This window comes from Canis aureus, chromosome 11, assembly GCF_053574225.1.
Source record: "Canis aureus isolate CA01 chromosome 11, VMU_Caureus_v.1.0, whole genome shotgun sequence".
NCBI classification, from domain to species: Eukaryota; Metazoa; Chordata; class Mammalia; order Carnivora; family Canidae; genus Canis; species Canis aureus.
In genome coordinates, this window is record NC_135621.1 from 36,676,531 (window position 1) to 36,695,288 (window position 18,758).

General features: G+C 45.4%; 1 pseudogene; it reads right to left on the minus strand.

Annotated features, from left to right (window-relative positions):
• Positions 1 to 1,694: 1,694 nt before the first annotated feature.
• LOC144323026 (glyceraldehyde-3-phosphate dehydrogenase pseudogene) lies at positions 1,695 to 2,837 on the minus strand (annotated as a pseudogene).
• Between the last annotated feature and the right edge of the window lie 15,921 nt (positions 2,838 to 18,758).

Below are 18,758 nucleotides of genomic sequence, written 5' to 3' on the forward strand. Positions count from 1 at the left end.
ATATAAAGGGATTACTGGTAAAAAAAAAAAAAAGGATTACTTTGGACTTTGATCCATTCCTGATAATACCCTGCATTGTTTCCAGGTAAGAGACTCAAAGAACTTTTTCTCAGTTCCTGACTAAGCCCAATACAGTGTGCGCAGCAGACACAGAGCTCCTCACTGCACCCCCACTCAGGATTCATTTCTCTCTGGAGAAGCATTTAGGGGAGCCCTGCTGGCTGCTTGTTAAGGCTGGAATCATCCCAACAAAGCAAGAATTGTCCACATTAGCTGCTAGGGAAGCAGCCAAGCCAAACAGACCCTCTCTCTGGGGCCATTTGGTTAAGCTCTGACCTCTCATTCCCTCCAGGCTAATTATCTAAACATTCATTAAGTAATTAACCCAAAGCTCCACCTTCCTCACTCTGAGGCCTTTGACAATACGTCTTCCTCTTCCTGCCTTCAAACCTGTCTCCTGCAAAGTAATGGTGGTGGGATAGATGATCTTACGCCACAGAACCCTTGACATCATAACTGTCATCATTGCCAACTGACCTAAGCCAATATGGTCATGCACAATCCCTTGGGTTCTTTTTGACAGAAACAAGAATTTTCCAGAACATGTGAGGTGAGCAAAAGTTAGCTACTTCACTGCAACCTCACTACTGGTTAGAACGAAAGCAAACCTCAGACCAAATTCACCACATCTCGTGAAATTTAATTTATTAACATAAGCAAGCAGTTAACAAATGGTTTATACCACATGAACTTGGTAAAATTCCAGCTCTCCAACTTTGTAGCTGGTCTGCTCACACATTACAGGGAATATTTTCTGGAGGATCAGACAAGACAAATTTCAGAGCAGGATCCTGTTAGCCCCACAGTTGGTATTAGACAAGCAGCTAGCCTGCAGCCCTCTGGCTGAACACAGGCCCCAGAGCGTGCAGGACACCTCCCTGAATTCATAAGCCCAATCAGCCAAGCAGAGAGAGCGTCTCAAAAACATTTCATCCTTTCCCTTAAACTTGAATACCCCTAATTTTACTAATGAGAGCCCATTTCTGACATCTGTTAGGTCGTTAGCCACAAATTTCACCAAGAAAAACCTCCTTTTGCTATTCTCTATGCTAATTAGTGAGACACCTGGTGTTGACCGGAGACGGGGAACAGAGGAGCTTATAGCAGGTGCCTTGAGGTGTGACCCTTCAGAAGCAGAATCATCTCTGGAGTGTGGATTCCTGATTGGCTTACAGGGTCCCTGGCACACACATATATCACATCATCAAGAACGAAGTGTGGTAGGGTCATAACAGGTATTATAATACCAAGACATTCTTCTTTAACTTTTGTGGGGTCATAAATCCTCAGGGTGCATGTATTGAATTCAGGGGGGTCCATGGTTTTGGGTAGGGAAAACTTACATCTTTATTTTCATTGACCTTGGTATTTATAAACCCCGTAACTTTGTCATTAACATAATTTTCAGATCACATTATAGCTGCTTTATATATCTTGAAATATCAACATTCATTGCTTCTAGATTATTAGACCCACTGATACGCCTTTTGTTAACTATATTATCACATCATTATAATTTCTGTGCCATATATTAATATGTCATAAGTCTGTTTTTATTTTTTTTTTCTGGGTACAGCATACTTTATTGATGATACATGACAAGGTAGGGCTCCCCAAGCCCCTCCCCTTCCTCAGGGGGTATTGGATGTAAATTGGAGGTCAGGAGATTCCCAGTTTGTTGGGGGATTAATTCGGGGCAGGGACTACTCCCCAACAGCTGAGGGCCTCTCTCTTCCTCTTGTTCTCTCTGGGGTTGGTGGTCCAGGAGGCTCCTACTCCTTGGAGGCCACATGGACCACGAGGTCCACCACCCGGTTGCTATAGCCAAATTCATTGACAAAGTGGTCATTGAGGGCAATGCCAGCCCCACCATCGAAGGTGGAAGAGTGCGTGTCACTGTTGAAGTCACAGGAGACAACCTGGTCCTCCTGCCCTTGAGGGGGCCCTCCAATGCCTGCTTCACCACTTTCTTGATGTCATCATATTTGGCAGCTTTCTCCAGGCGGCAGGTCAGACCCACAACTGACACGTTGGAGGTGGGGACATGGAAGGGCATGCCAGTGAGCTTCCTGTTCAGCTCAGGGATCAGTCTTGGTGGCATCAGTGGAAGCAGGGATGATGTTCTGGGCAGCTCCTTGGTCATCATTCCACAGTTTCTCAGAGGGGCCATCCGCAGTCTTTTGGGTGGCAATGATGGCATGGTTGGTGTTCATGAGGCCCTCCATGATGCCAAAGTTCTCATGGATGACTTTGGCCAGAGGAGCCAAGGAGTTGGTGGTGCAGGAGGCATTGCTGACAATCTTGAGGGAGTTGTCAATACTTCTCATGGTTCACACTCATCACAAACATGGAGGCATCAACAGAAGGAGCAGAGATGATGACCTTCTTGGCCCCGCCCTTCAAGTGAGCCCCAGCCTTCTCCATGGTAGTGAAGACCCCCAGTGGACTCCACAACATACTCAGCATCAGCATCACCCCATTTGATGTTGGTGGGATCTTGCTCCTGGAAGATGGAGATGGACTTCCCACCGATGACAAGTTTCCCGTTATCAGCCTTGACCATGTCGTGGAATTTGCCATGGGTAGAATCATACTGGAACATGTACACCATGTAGTTGAGGTCAATGAAGGGGTCATTGATGGCAACAATATCCACTTTGCCAGAGTTAAAAGTAATCCTGGTGACCAGGCGCCTGATATGGACAAATCCATTTACTCCGACCTTCACCATCGTGTCTCAGGGACAGGGCTAGCCCTGCACCAGAAGATATGGCTGTCTGTCGAACAGGGAGGAGCCAAAGTGTGATTTTAAAATAGTTTGGTGGGGGATCCCTGGGTGGCGCAGCGGTTTGGCGCCTGCCTTTGGCCCAGGGCGTGATCCTGGAGACCCGGGGTCGAATCCTACATCAGGCTCCCAGTGCATGGAGCCTGCTTCTCCCTCTGTCTGTGTCTGCCTCTCTCTCTCTGTGACTATCATAAATAAAAAAAAAAATTAAAAAAAATAAAATAAAATAGTTTGGTGGGATGCCTGGGTGGCTCAGCGGTTGAGCGTCTGCCTTTGGCCCAGGTTGTGACTGCGGGGTCCTGGGATCAAGTCCCACATCAGGCTCCCTGCAGGGAGCCTGCTTCTCTCTCTGCCTACGTCTCTGCCTCTGTGTGTCTCTCATGAATAGATAAGTTTGAAAAATATCTTAAAATAGTTTGATAACTGTTTCTTTTGTAAATTTTTAATGTTAATTTTATTTATTTGAGAGAGAGCGTGCAGGTGTGTGTGCACCCACGTTCATGAGAGCAGGGTGGGGGGTGGTACAGGACTAGGGAGAGTGCCAGAGGGAGAGGAATGTCCTACACAGGGCTTTATCCCAGGCCCCTGAGATCATGATCTGAGCTGAAACCAAAAGTCAGATGCTTAACCACCGAGCCACCCAGGCACCTTGATAACTATGTTTCAGTATAATTGGTCTCCTCTGCAATCCAATGTATTTTATTGTACATTTATAAACATCAATCTAAGAAGCAGTCCTTAGCACAAAAAAAGAATCTCTGATGTGCCTAAGAAGATGACCAGATGACCAGATGACTCTTGACCCAGAGTCGCGGGGCCTCCACAACATTGCTTTCCTTCTCAGCTTCTGGAATGGAAATCTGCAATGTAGTGTCTAAGTTTGTGGCCCATGAGCCACATCGGATATTCCAGTGGCTTAGAATTGCTCTGTTAAGACAATACCCCGTGTCACATATTGGGTTCTTGGCAAAGCAGACTCGGAGGGAGGGACATGTAAGCAGGAAGTTCATGGGGGAGTGCACTCTGTCCTGTCCAGAGAGTGCAGCCAGCGGGCTTGGACACAGTGATAGGTGGCCAGTGCAGCCCCAGCAGAGGCCTCACCCCTCCCACGGGGAGCTCGGGCCCAGCCTGGTGCTTCTGACTTGTCCCAACTTGGTGGGGAGCTGACCACCCCCCCCGCATCTCCTCGTCACTGGATGTAGCTGACTCCAGGGAGGGAGATGTGTCCTTGGGGAGAGGGAACTCCACTGAGCCCATCCTCTGTGCCAACACCACACTGACCCCACCACAAACCGCTCACCTGCATACATCTGGAAACCGCACGACAGCTCTACAAGGTGTGCTTAGCTTACTACCCTCATCCTGGATGGGAGGGAGGGATGCTCAGAGCAAGGGGAAATGCATCCCCTACCATTGCCCTGTGTCACAGGCTGACACTTCCCCTAAATTTGGACTTCAGGTTAGGTAACTATCAGTTCTCCAAGCTAGAATCAGCGAAGAGAGAAGCCCTCCTTCTGTACTTGCTCACTCAGGTTCCCCTCAGAAACTGCTCCTCCTTGTAGCCTCCTGTTGTGATCAGCGCAGCACCCCCGTTTGATCCACACCCCAGGTCTCTGACCCCCACTCAAGCCCCATGTCTTGTGTTTCCCAGCCCCACCCTAGCTCCCAGCCCTCAGCCCTCCCCACCGACCTGTCCACATTCACCTGCACTGTTGGCAGAGCCTCTGGAGGCTCCTAGTGCCCCAGCCCCAGCACCCCTGTTCCCTCCTCTTCCTCACCAGCCAGGCCAGCACTCCTCAAGCTGAGCTCCCAGCATATCTGATCATAGCACCCCATCACCCAACAGATGAAGTCTCCACTCCCCACAGGTGTCTTCTACAAGATGTTCCCAACCTTCCTTGCTGTCACCTTCTACATATACTCTACTCTGGCTCCAGCTAAACTGGGTGACTCATTTTATTCCTTGATATTACCCACGGTCTTCCCTTTGCCAGAAATGTCCTTCCTGCTACCTGTCTCCCTCTGTTCCCCATCTTTGCCTTCATCCATTTCACTTGGGGAATATTTGCTGAGTACCCGTCATGTGCCAGACACCACAGAGGAGAAAGCTAGAGTCAGATGAATGGGGCTCTGACTTTCCGGCTTTACCTTCTGTTGGAAAAAGAAGGTAGTGAACAAATCAATCAACACCCTAATTGCAGATTCTGGTGATTGGTACAAAAGAAGTAGAACAAGTTGATGCAGGTTGGCTGAGATCTGTGGCCACACGCGGGGACTGTGGTACACATATGTGAGATGGGGAGCCCCTCGGCTTTTTCCTTACTCCTCTAGTCCAGTGAGCCCTACATTATCATATTCTGCCTCCAGAGGGATGTGAAAAAAGCTTGGACATAATGGGGGCTGGAAGGTGACACATGAAACAGCAGGGACCCCAAGGGCCTGCCTGAGATGTGGATAGCTGGGCAGCTAGTAGAGAGAAGCCCTATGTGTGGGAGTGCAGGAAGGAGCAACCTCCGCAGTCCAGTGGGCTGCGGGCCTGGGGGCAGGCCAGAGCTGCGCGTGCTCCCAGGACCCGAGGAAGTCTTCCACGTGGACCTCTGGTCAGGCAGAAGCCTGGTGTGAGAGAGACTGGAGGAGCAGACCAAGGGCCAGACCCTCCCTCCCTGGTCCAAGTGCAGCCTGTGCACAAGCAGGGCCCACTTTAGCTGGGAATTCATTAGAAATGTAGAATCTGGGACGACTGGTAGGCTTAGCAGTTGAGCGTCTGCCTTCAGCTCAGGGTGTGATTCCGGGTCCTGGAATCAAGTCCGACACTGGGCTCCCCACAGGGAGCCTGCTTCTCCCTCTGCCTGTGTCTCTGCCTCTCAGTGTGTCTCTCATGAATAAATAAATAAAATCTTTAAAATAAATAAATAAGTAAATAAATAAATAAATAAATAAATAATTGTAGAATCTTGGCTCCTCCCTAGACTTACTGAATCATATTTTGCATTTTAATAAGATCCCCAGGCCATTCATAGCCACATTAAAGCTGTACTTCAAGACCAGTTCACTGTAGGTTCTTTTAGATCCTTTTAAATTTAGGAATTTGAAATCCTATCATCCTCTCTGTTAAGAGCAATGTCAAGTGCTTATTCCTCTGGGAAGCCTGGCCTGATCCCCCTAAGCTGTTGGAATTTACATCCTTGTAGTTATCTAATGTACTTGGCTGCAACTACTGGATCATAGGTTCCTTCACTTCAGATCAGGGTGTACATCTTAGTCATCTTGCAGTCTCCAAATTCCCTTGCAGCATCTTGCCCCTCATGGGTAAGTTATCAGAAAAACAAAACAAAAACCAAAAAATGTTAAAGCCATGTACTGGTGCATGTCAGTGGGAATGATACCATATCAGGTAAGACTCTTATAGGGGAAAGTCACAGAATCCTCTATCAGCTTATGCAAAAAAGGAGGGATTTATTATCTTCCATAGCTGAAAAGTATAAAGAGAGCATCTTCAGGCATGGCTGGATCCAGGTGTCCAAAGAATGTAATCAGAAGTCTGTTTTTCTTCATTTCTCTACCTTTTTTTTTTTTTTAAGATTTTATGTATTTTTTCTTGAGAGACAGAGAGGCAGAGACACAAGCAGAGGGAGAAGCAGGCCCCATGCAGGGAGCCCGATGTTGGACTCAATCTCGGACCCCGGGATCATGCGCTGAGCTGAAGGCAGATGCTCAAACGCTAAGCCACCCAGGTGTCCCTCATTTCTCTACTTTGCTTTCCTGTATACTGGCTTCATTCTTAGGATCAAGTCCACGTATTGATAAAAATGGCCTCCAATAGTCCTAGACCCCTAAAGTACCAGCCTAGTAACCTGGAGAAAACCCCTTTTCTTGATATTTGCAACTTTGTCCTATGCCTATACACTGGCACAAAAGATAAGACTTAGCACCACTTGAACCAAATACTATTATCAGAAACAAAGGAGAAAGGATATTGAGCAAGGGGAAGCCATTCAATGCAGCCATCGTGAGACAGACCTGCTGTGCTATCATTAAAAGTCAGGATTTGAAAGAATATTTATTAACCTGGAGGAAAATTCATAGAGACTTGCTAAATGAAAAAAAACTGGCTGTAAAACATCACTGTGAAATGATATCACACAGGGATATGAAAACATATTTTTTTAAGATTTATTGATTTATTTGAGGGAGAGAGAGTGCACACATATGCACACAAGTGAGGTGAGGGGTAGGAGGGGAGAAGGAGAGAGAGGATCTCAAACAGACTCCCTGTTGAGCAAGGAGCCCGACACCAGGGCTCGATCTCATGACCCCGAGATCATGACCTGAGCCAAAATCAAGAGTCAGATGCTCAACCTATTGAGACACCCAGGCACCCTGAAAACATTTCTTACAATGTTCATAGGCCTAGAATTAGAACAATATCCATCCCAGTGGGCCCTGATAGGATTAGGATATTTTTTCTTTTTCTTTTCTTTTCTTTCTTTCTTTTTTTTTTTTTTTGCCATTTTGAGATTTCTATATTGAATGTGTACTGCATTTATTATCATTAAGAAATGTATTTTAAAATGATTATGTGTGTGATGCCTAAAGTGTCCACATGACTGAGCCACAGTGCTCAGATATTTGGACAAACATCATTCTGGATATTTCTGTAAAGGCATTTTTTAGTGAACTTTGAGTAAAGCAAAGTTTTATAATGAGGATGGGCCTCAACTCATCGGCTGAAGTGCTTGCTAGAAGACTGACCTCCCCCCAAGCAAGAGAGAATTCAGCCGGCAGATTGCCTTTGGAGCTGAACAGCCCCTCCTTCCCTGTGCTTCCTGCTTGCCGGCCAACGCTGCCGGGTTTGGACTTGCCAAGCTAGCCATAATCCTGTGAGCCAATTCCTTAGAATAAAATCTCTCTCTAGGTACGTATGTATACAGATCCTGTTGGTTCTGTTTCTCTGGAGAACCCTGACTTGTACAGGATGGTTGCTGCCTTCTATTGTTAAGTCCTCATCAAAGATAACCACGGTCTTAGAGCCAGAAAGCCTGTGTTTGAGCCCAGGAGCCCCCCGCCAGAAGGCTGCCTCCCCTCCCAGGGCCTGGTTTCCCCCTGTCTAACGCAAGGATGAGCATGCCAGCCTCAGCTGCAGGGTGTGGGGGACAGAGCCAACAATCACCACTGCGGCAGTCTATAATATCACCTTCTGACACTAAGGTGCCAGTTACCTATTTCTAAAGATTAGGTGCTGCCATGAATTTCTTTACTTTAGAAGTCAGCGTGAAAATAAATAAATAATCAATCTCTTGAACCGAGAGTATGTCTAGTCACTGATGACTAGATAAAAGGAAACGTCTGTTTTATCTTTGCACTTAAAACACCTGCAGTGTCAATAGCTTTCCCGGTCTCATGATTAGCGTGGAGCAGACTGATCTGTGTTTAAACCTAGCAAGACGCTGCTCCCACAAGGAAAAGCCTCTCACTTCTTGGGTCGCCTCTCTGACTTTGTACTTTCTTTGTGCGCCAAACATCAAAGGTGGCAGGAAGTGAGACACTCACTTCAAACCCCCAGTCTCCGCCTCGTGGAAGAGCTTCTAAAAGCAGTGGAAACGAAACAGCCCCCTCTCCCGATTCCGGCTTGGGCTCACTGAGGATGCCCAGAAAGGAAGGCCTGCTCTTTGGCAGATGTGTGTCTCACTGAAGATACCAGCAGTTTCCCAAGATCCCCAGGGCTGCCCCGGGTCTGCCCAAGTTCTCTGGCAGCTTCAGAGATGCTCAGGTGAGCCTCCCCCAGGGCCTGCTGTCATTCTGTCTATCCCAGCACTTCTCACGTCTGTCCACCCAGCAGTCCCTTTATAGAACAAAAGATGTTAATGAAAAAAAAAAAAAAAGATGTTAATGCTCCCCTCACTGCGTTGTAATGAAATTCATAGATAATTTTACCTCCCTGTGCACAGTTTTTAAAAAACCAATAGACTATCCTATCCATTATATGAAAGAGTAAAAGAAGAAATTTAGAAGAAAAATCGGTCATTTAAGATTTTTTTACCTTATTATTATTTATTCATGAGAGACACCCAGAGAGAGGCCGAGACACAGGCAGAGGGAGAAGCAGGCTCCCTGTGAGGAGCCTGATGCAGCACTCGATCCCAGGACCCTGGGATCATGCCCTGAGCCAAAGGCAGATGCTCAACCTCTGAGCCACCCAGGTGCCCTGAAAAATTAGTTATTTAGAATAAAACAATGTCCATGCTTGCAGTCAGTCAATGAATGTTTATGAGCACCTCTTCTCAGGCAATTGCGTAGGTGCTGAGTGGTGAACAAAACTGGCAGGCAGAGGGATAGGAAACCTTGAGGGTAGGGGTTCACAGCTCAGGCAAGACATTCGCTGGAAATCCTAATGAACTAATTGGATGCTTGCATCTTCCTGTGTTAATTTATTCAATATTTACTGAATGTTGAGGGGGAAGGAGGGGCGAGCTGTGCTCTGGGAGATGGGAAGTCCGCAGCTACCAGCCCTTCCCCTGTGGAACCCCGTTCTAGGCAGGGGCATCAGTTTGAATACAAGAAGAATTAAGAGACCAAGAGCTGATCTATATGAGGACATTGGAGGAGCCAGGAATGTGGCGAACAGAACAAAAGCTAGGATATCCTACATCCCTCATACAAAGCCTTTGATGTGGATGGGAGGGAGGGTCATGGCCACTCCCAGGCTCCACCCCGGCTTTCATTTAGAGCGATATCACTTCCACAGACCACGGCCAGAAACACATCTAAGTCTTAGAAAGAAGGTAACCCCAGGTTTCCCAGATCTCAAGACTTTCAGAAAGAGACTAACTGCAACTCCCAGGTACCCGTGCAACTTCCCACCTGCTGCCTCATCGACGTGGCTCTTATTTTTCCCTCTCTCTAGAATATTCTTTCCCCAGGCATCCTCATGGACTCACTCCTTCACTCCATTAGATTTGTGCACGTGACAGCTCTGGGAGAGGCCACCCCATCTGCTGTATGCAAAAGCCTGACCTTCTCTCAACTCTCCCTCTTACTCTGCACCACTTGTCACTTATCCCTCCTGACAATCTGTCACATGCTCACTGGTAAGCTTTGCCTACTGTCCATCTCTTCTACTCAATCTACGCTTCACTGGGGCAGGGGCTTTGGTTCGCTGCTATGACTTCAGCACTAGGACAGCACCTGGCCCATAGTAGGCTCTCCACCAAGGGGCGTCAGGCATCATATACACCCAGTAGCTAGCTAGGGCCAGCCCACAGCAGCTTGTGGGAGTCAGCGACACCCATCTCTTCCCCAGTGCATGTTTCACGATATCTTAACATCTGCCAGGAGGGAGTATTTACACCCCAGAAATTGGCCAGTGCTATCTACCAGGACTTTTTACCCCTGGAAAGCTGGTTTTTAAACATTTACCAGTGTATCACTGAATAGAAATGAATGTGCACTGTTGGAAGACACCTCTTATGTTCAGGGAGGCAGTTCCCATGTAACGCCAAGGAAAACTCACTCATCATCAGACAAACTGTTTAACCCCAAGTTGTGTTGTGTTATGGGCTAATAGCAAGGTGGTCTGGCACAAAGGCCAAACACCTCCTATTTGTTCTCTACATGCTAACTTACTAATATTAATGGGCAAGTGCACTCGTGATCACACTAGAACCAGCTCATCTAAGGGGTAACATTTTCTTTTTGCCCTGGTAATTTTAAAAAATGGCTATTGCTAGTCACTAAAATAGGAGAGTTGATAAATAGTTGTGATAATCTCCGCCATTCCCTCTTCAGAGAAAACAGTAATATTGTATGTAGTCGTTTTTGATAAATATAGAAAATAAGTAATTATTGCTAGAGCTATTCATTAGGAATCTCTATTCCCAGTCACACTTCTGTAAACACAATTCATTGTTTAAAATAATCATTTTGAAAGGCCAAGCCAAACTTCTCATTTCTGGATGATGGGTACCGCCTTGAATAGAGAGGCTGCAAACACACAGGGCAGCCTGGATGCTTAGCTGGTTGTCTCAGTGCCAATTGTGCAAACTAATTTGAAAAGATCATTTTCCAACATGGAAAAAGCCAGAAAGCGCAAGAGAAAGCTAACATGTCTGTGTGTCCCAGCCAGGGGCAGCAGGAGGTTTGGAGATCTAATTAAGAAATGTGCGCTAGGTAAAAGTCTCGGGGATTGACTTTGTGTCCACTCAGCCCACAAGTGCTTCTTTCATGTCTAACCTTGACTGAACCACACTTCTCAGAAAGTCCGGCCGTGATGGCAACTAAATTCCACTGCATTCGAATGGAGCCATTAACATCTCCCTTCTCAGGTTCTGAAATATTTATTTGCTTTAAAATACACACACCCATCTCTGTTTCGTTAGGAGGTAGAGCCACCTTTTTCGTTGGGGGTAGATTTATCTCTGTCACTCTCCCCATGTCAGGCTGAGCTGCTGGGGGAGGGGAGAGGGGAAGCGGCCAGGATGGGGGAGTCCCAGAGGCTCCACTCTTCATCAGCTAGTGGGAGAAACCTTAGCACCACCTTGACCAACCCCAGATCCCTGCTCCCTCCTGCAGCTAACTTTTTGTTCTGAATCAGTCATAGCATTAGTGACTGGAGTAAGATCACTGGTACAACATCAGAGATTTGTGTTCAAATCCTGGCTCTGGCATTTGGGCAAGCCTCTCTCCCTCCCTTTCTCTTAGTTCCTAATCCATTTGGGAGGATAGGTTGGACCAGTGGTGGTACTGTTCCTCTTAGGGTGTCCTGGAGATCTGTGAGGACATATTTGAAGATCATGACGATGGGGGATGCCATCGACATGAATGGGCTTTGGCAGGAATAGTAGATGTCCTGCAGGGCTCAGGACCATCTCACACAATGAAGAATTGTTCCACAGCCCACATGACTTCCAAAGGCCCAACTGCACATTCCTGTACGTCTGTGATCTTTTTGGATCACTTTGCTTCTCCAGACTTTCCTTTCCTCATCTTTAGCTGAGAAGTATTATTCTTTGAGCTCAGGCCCATTTGGACATTTTGGGAGTATATAAGCATGATTAAAATCAGTATGTTCCTTCACAACAAGTATTTCTTCTTTTTTTTATTTTTTAAAAAAGATTTTATTTATTTATTCATGAGATACACAGAGAGAAAGAGAGAGAGGCAGAGACACAGGCAGAGGGAGAAGCAGGTTCCCCGCAGGAAGCCCAGTGTGGGAGTCAGTCCTGGGGCTCCAGGATCACGCCCTGGGCCAAAGGCAAGCGCTAAACTGCTGAACCACCCAGGGATGATTCTTCTTCTTCTTCTTCTTCTTCTTCTTCTTCTTCTTCTTCTTCTTCTTCTTCTTCTTCTTCTTCCTCTTCTTCTCCTTCTCCTCCTTCTTCTTCTTCCTCTTCCTCTTCTTCTTCTTCTTCCTCTTCTTCTTTTCTTCTTCTTCTTCTTCTTCTTCTTCTTCTTCTTCTTCTTCTTCTTCTTCTTCTTCTTCATTTGTTTACTTGTTTGAGAGAGAGAGGGAACAAGAGTGAGGGGTGGGACAGAGAGTCCTAGGCAGATGCCATGCTGAGCTGGGAGCCTGATGCCAGGGCTCGATCTCACAACTCTGAGATCACTACCTGAGCTGAAACCAACTGAACCACCCAGGGCACTTCAACAACAAGTATTTCTTGAGCACCAAGGAGGTGCCAGGTACAGTGTTGGGTACTGGGACCCAACCTGAGCCAGATGGGTAGTCCAATACATTCAAATCTGTAATCCTAGAAAGGACAAAAAGGACATCATGCCCCCAGAGTTAGCAGTACTCAAACTCCATTTACTGGTTTCCTGTTAGGTGCCAGGCACTGAAGTACTAGTAGGGGTTTTGAGAGGAATACAACATATCTCCATCCTTAAAGAGCTCCGAGTTAGACAGAGTGATGAATAAATAGTAAACCAGTCACAATACAGTGTCATAAATCCTGTAATGCAGGTTTCAACACTAACAAGATAAGAGCTCTCATTTATCACACACTTCCTATGTGCCAGGCCTAGGAGAGGTGCTTCCCATACATCACATCATTTCAAATTCACACCCTCATGAGGCAAGCCAGTATGTGTGTGCCACCATTATGATTTTTGCCATTTCCACCTAACACCTGTTCTGTTATTTACCTGATATTTTCCTTAACTAATTAAACTAACCCTTGTTTTAAGTAATGATATCTCTGCAATCATAAGGCTGATGAGTTAGATTTATGTATATAAGTATTTTTTCCTAAAACCTTTATTTTTTTAAGATTTATTGATTTATTTGAGAGAGAGAGAGAGCACAAGCAGGAGAGGCAGAGGAAGAGAGAATTTCAGACTCCACACTGAGCAGAGAGCCTGACATAGGGCTCGATCCCAGGACCCTGGGAGATCACGCCCTACGCCAAAATCAGGAGTCAGATGCTCAACGGGCTGTGCCACCCAAGCGCCCCTTCCTAATATCTTTAAACAAATGCATAACAAGTCAAAATTTAAAACTGTTTGGATACCACCTGAGACATCTTGTGTATCAGGCGTTGGGAAATGTTGTGGATGTGAGTCAGGGTAAGAAATGGTAGCTGCTGTAGAAACTACATGGTCAAGGTTGATTTTTTGCTCATGTTACAGTCCAATGCAAGTGACTGGGGATCAGGGATTTTCCACAAAGTCACTCAGGGACCCAAGCTCCTTCCATTTAAAGGTTCCATCCTCCTCTGGAGCCTCAAGGCCTACCCTGCGTTCTCTGCATCCAGATGGCAGGTAAAGGAAGAGGCAGTGTCACATCCCTTTGGTCAGAATTCATCCATATGATCCCGCCTAGCAGCAGGGGATGCTGGGACATGTAGTTTGCTCATGAGCTCAAGAGGAAAGGAAGACAGGTTCAGGAAAGACCTAGCATTACCTCTGCCACCTCGAGGCAAGAATTCCTACTTTGGAAACACTAAGACAAAGTATTTCCATTTTACAAATGAAGAAAGGGAGATTTTAAAAAGTCGAGCGCCCTGTCCCAGGTTACACAGGCATTAAGAGGTAAATCTGGTTTCAAGACCAAACCAAAGACTGTGTTACAACCATCACCTCTGTTCTCCATGAGGGCTCCACACTCTACCTCTGCTCAGAACTCACTCTCCACCTCCAGATCTGCACATCAGTCTGTCCACAGATGTCCTTACCTGAGTGTCCCACAGGCACCTCTCACTAAACATGACCTGAACCCAGGCAATCATGTCTCCCCAGACCACTCACTTTCTCCTTCTGAATTTCCTTTCAGCAAATGAATCCATTGACCAAACCAGAAAACTAGACCTTACCTAGAATTGTCTTGTCTCAGAATGCTTTTAGCAGCAGGTATCAGAAAACCTAACCAAAATGGCTTACATCATTATGATATGTCCCACCTCCTATGAAAACAAGCCACCAAATGTGGTAGCTCCAGGATTGGTTGAGGTGGTGGTCCACTCTTAGTATCAGGAACATCAAAAACCCACATTCCTCTGTCTTTCCACCTGGCCATCCTCAGCCTGTTGCAGATCTCCTAGCCTAATTCCAGGTAACACAAGCAGACAGCAATGTCCAGAGGCAGAAAAGAGTCTCTCTTAACATTTGCTTTTGAAGAGCAAAGAAACCCTTTGGAGAGGCACCCCAGTGGAGATTTCCTTCATGTATTCATGTGATCAGGGTGGTGTCACATGCCCATCCTAAACCAGTCATGGGCAAGGGGAATGGAATCACTAGAATGGCTGAGATTAGCAGTGATTCATCTCCTGGGGTCCTGTGAAGACCAGGCCCCTCTCATCACAATGGCCACCTATACCAGAGCCAAAATGGTGCTCTCTGGGCAAGAAAGATGGAGGACTGCATGAGCAACAGTGTCTTCAACATCCAACTGATCACCGCTGTTTGCCAATTTTACCTCTTTTGTGTCTCTTGGTTCCATACTTTATATTTGGTCTCCATAGAGGCTATCATAATTCAAAACCTCAGGAGGTTGGGCAAACTTCAACTAACAGTGAGTGACTCTGTGAGCATGTAAATAAGTCCTTCTTAAATGCTAAAAATTATACATTCTGACACTTAAATCATTTGTATGTCAATTTGTTCCAGGAAATCTTCTCATAGATATACAAAGATGAATTTTATCCTGGTTTTTGTGCAAACTGTGAAAAAATAAATAAATTTTAAAAGTGAGACATCAGAATTAATGGGCTGGTACTATATTTGATGATCTTAGTTTCCAGAAATAATTGTGACTAAAATGGTTATGGAATCTGATTTCTGAAGATGCATTAATTAACATTGTTTAAAGTGGTTTTGTGGAGAACATTTAGAGCATATATGTTGGTAGCTAACTACCATTCGAAAAATTCACGAAAAACATCACAGAAACAGAAATGTGTGTTGTACATATGCAAAACCAAATTTGTGATTTCCCCACCAAAAAGTCCTTCTATCTATACTCATCTCATTATGATAAATGGTAATTTTATTCTTCCAGTTGCCTAGATCAAAAACCTTGTGCATTAGTTATGTATTGCTACATAACCAATTATCCCCAAACTTAACAGCTTAAGACACACATGTATTCTCCCTGTTTCTGTGGGTGAGGGACCTGGATAGGCTCCTGGGTGGTGCACATCAATGTCAGCAGGTGCTGCCCCTAGGTCGTTGTCATGTGGACCTCTCCAGCAAGGCATCTTGCTTCATTGACATGTACACACAAGGAATAGAGAGAAACTGCTAATGGAGGAAGTCAACTTTTTGTAACCTAATCACAGAAGTGACATCTCATCAACCCTGCCATATTTTGTTCATTAGAAACAAGGGCCAGGGTCCAGCTCAGATTCAAGAGGAGGGGAGTTACACAGACATGAATACTAGGAGGTGGGGATCATTGGGAGTCATGTCTGTCCCACTTTGGAGTCATCCTCAATTCCCCTCCTTCTCTCAAACCCTATATCCAACCTATCAGGCAACATGACAGGCTGTTCCTTCAAAGCAACAGATCCAAATGCTTCAGTTGTTTGCTCAAATGTCACCTGTTCAGTGATATTTGATCATCTCCCTTACTATTGCAACCAACCTATTAATATACACATGTTCCCATACTTCTTCTCTCATTTTTCTTTTTTCTTTTTTAAAGATTTTATTTATTCATTTGAGAGACAGAGAGAGAGAGAGAGAGCATGAGTGGGGGGAAGGGTAGAGAGAAAAGCTGACTCCCTGCTGAGCAGGGAGCCCAATATGGGGCTCCATTCCATGACCCTGACATCATGATTTGAGCGGAAGGCAGACACTTAACCAGTTGAGCCATCCAGGCAGCCCCCTCATTTTTCTTATAGATCACGATCATTCTAGGTATTTTTATCATTTTCAAAATGATGTCTCTCCCCCACCCCTTGGCACAAAAGCTGCATGAGGGCAGGGATTTTCACCATTTTGTTTGCTGCTGTATTCTCCATGCCTAAAGCAGCTCAAAAATTTTACTGAATGAATGAATGAATGAATATTAAAATACATGAAGATGAGTTCTCTTTTAAAAGCCCAATACAACAGGGAGAACATTATTCAAAGATTCACAAAGATTTCAACTCTTCTGTACAAGCAGGTGTGGACGCTGTTGGTTTTTCCAGGTGCTCTTGCTTGGCTCCCAGGTTGTGCCCACCATAGTTATAACTCCCTACTACACCAAAACCAGAAGGGACTGAGCAGAGAAAAGGACTTCATTTCAGCCTTGAAGGGTGGTCTCTAATTTAGCTTTGCAAACCACACTACATGGGCTTCTGGGATGAAACTACAGGGAACATTCTGCCAAGGAAGCCTTCAACACCCAGTGCCCACCAAGGGGCAGACCATGGTCATGGGTGGACAGCAGTGGAAGGCAGCCCAGGGCAGAAGGAACTGGGTGTATTTTTCAGCTTAAAGACCAATAGCCCTGAGGCTCAAGGGGCTCTTTGTAAAGCAGAGCTCCTCAAATTTTCCACATCAGTATCCCTCATGGTAGTTAAAAATGAACACTGAACCCTAGGGGTTTGTGAGGGTCCAGTCTGAAGCTGACCAGAAAACCAGAAATGTATCTGCTATTATTAATTTCCTCCTTCAAATTCACCCAGAATTCACATTTTCCTCAGCAACACAGCTGCATCTGATTTAATACACAAATAATGCTTTAAATTACATATAGAAGTTTCCTAAAACATTCTACCTTCTTTTCAGTCAATGAAGGCAATGCAAAAGGACCGAGGCTGTAAATTCCAGAAAATTTGGGCTGAAGAGAGTGCATACTGCAGAGCAGATTCAGGACTAGGGCAATTTCTTCCCATGATACTTTGAGAATTCAGATATATGCTCGTGAATGTGCAGATGCAGAAGGCAGCTGGTGGGGAAGTCAGAGGGCAAAGCACCGTCAGGGATGAAGCTCTGCACAACTCTTGGAGGCTCTGGTCTGCGGAGACTCTTTAACCATTTTCTCGCTGAGAGGGTAAGAAGCTCGAGTCAGATGGTAGACTTTCAGATCCTGGTCTCTTTTTTGGGTTGTTTTTACCTTGGAAAAATTCCCAGTTTTCCAAAGACATTTTCCATGAACAAAGACTTCTGATTCCTTTGTTCCTGTTTTATTTCCAAGACTGTAACTTTTGGCACCTGTAAATACACTAAGCCTCCAAGGATCCAGTCTTTACAATCAACTCCATTCACAGCTCAGATTTCATTGTCATCATATCAATTGTGTTACATGTGGTAAAAAGAAAAGAAAAGAAAATTTTGGCTAATTCAGGCTTTTCAGAAAATCTGCTAAATGAAGTAAATTTGGGAGCTAGGCTCTACCATTAGATCAATTCTGAATCCACATCTTTACCTTTTGTCTTAAGTCTATTTTCTCCTTCTCAAAGAATAATGATTCACGCCTGAATTCGGTCCCTCAAAACTGGGAGTGTCTCTTCCCCTGACTAAGGGGAACATCTGAGCAAAAGTCATCATTAAATTCATACCATTTCAATAGAAAGCTATGGAAGATGAGGAGTAGCCAAACAACTTTTGTTTCTGCTCTTTTCAATGTTCCACCGAGAAGCATGGGGCTCTTGATCCCGGAATCGAGTTCGAGTGCAGAGATCGCTCAATGTTCCACGGAACACAATGAGAAACCACAAGAATCTTTCTGATGTGAGGTGTCTGGGTAAAATGAGGCAGTGCCTGGTAGCGAGGTCAGGTGAGAAATAACCTTGCTACAGGCTACCTTTGCTGCCCTTTTGCCTGTCACAGAAATGACCTTGTCTTTGCCACATGTTGGCACCTTGTTGGCACGTTTCCCTTAATCAATACAAACCTGGTTGAAAATTCTTCAGCAGGTATTATCTGCCACATGGCAAACTTACAGCCTTCTACATGAGCTCCTACAGTACAGATCGGAGCCTAGGTCAGCTGGCTGCTTGCACCGGAATCCCAGCCAGCTCTCCCCGTCTCTGGCTGCCTTAGCTCCTCAGTGCCTCAGTTTCCTTATCTGTAAGCTGGGCCTAACCATAATGAGGATTCGAATGAGTCAATGTGCACAAAGTGTCACTGCCTGGCAGGTAGGAAGGGCTACATGTGTGAGCTCTCACTGCATTTCACCAAGACTAAGATGTCATCGATTGTAAGCAGCGCCACTGTTGTATATACCGCTAAGAAAGTAAAAAAATGCTGCCAGTTAACGATGATGCAATGCTTTCTTATCTCCTCAAATGTTTATTTTAGACTTACCAAAAGTGCTCATTGAGTGACTTATGTAGATTTATCCTACGTCACCCTTGAGCAAAGCTAAAGAGGAAAATACAGGTGAAAAAAAGTGGTTATTCTCAAAATGTTCTCAGAGTCCAAATCTTCATAGTGATTTTCAACTCAGTGTTGTCAATGTTCATTGTTCTCAACACAAAGTCCGTCCTCT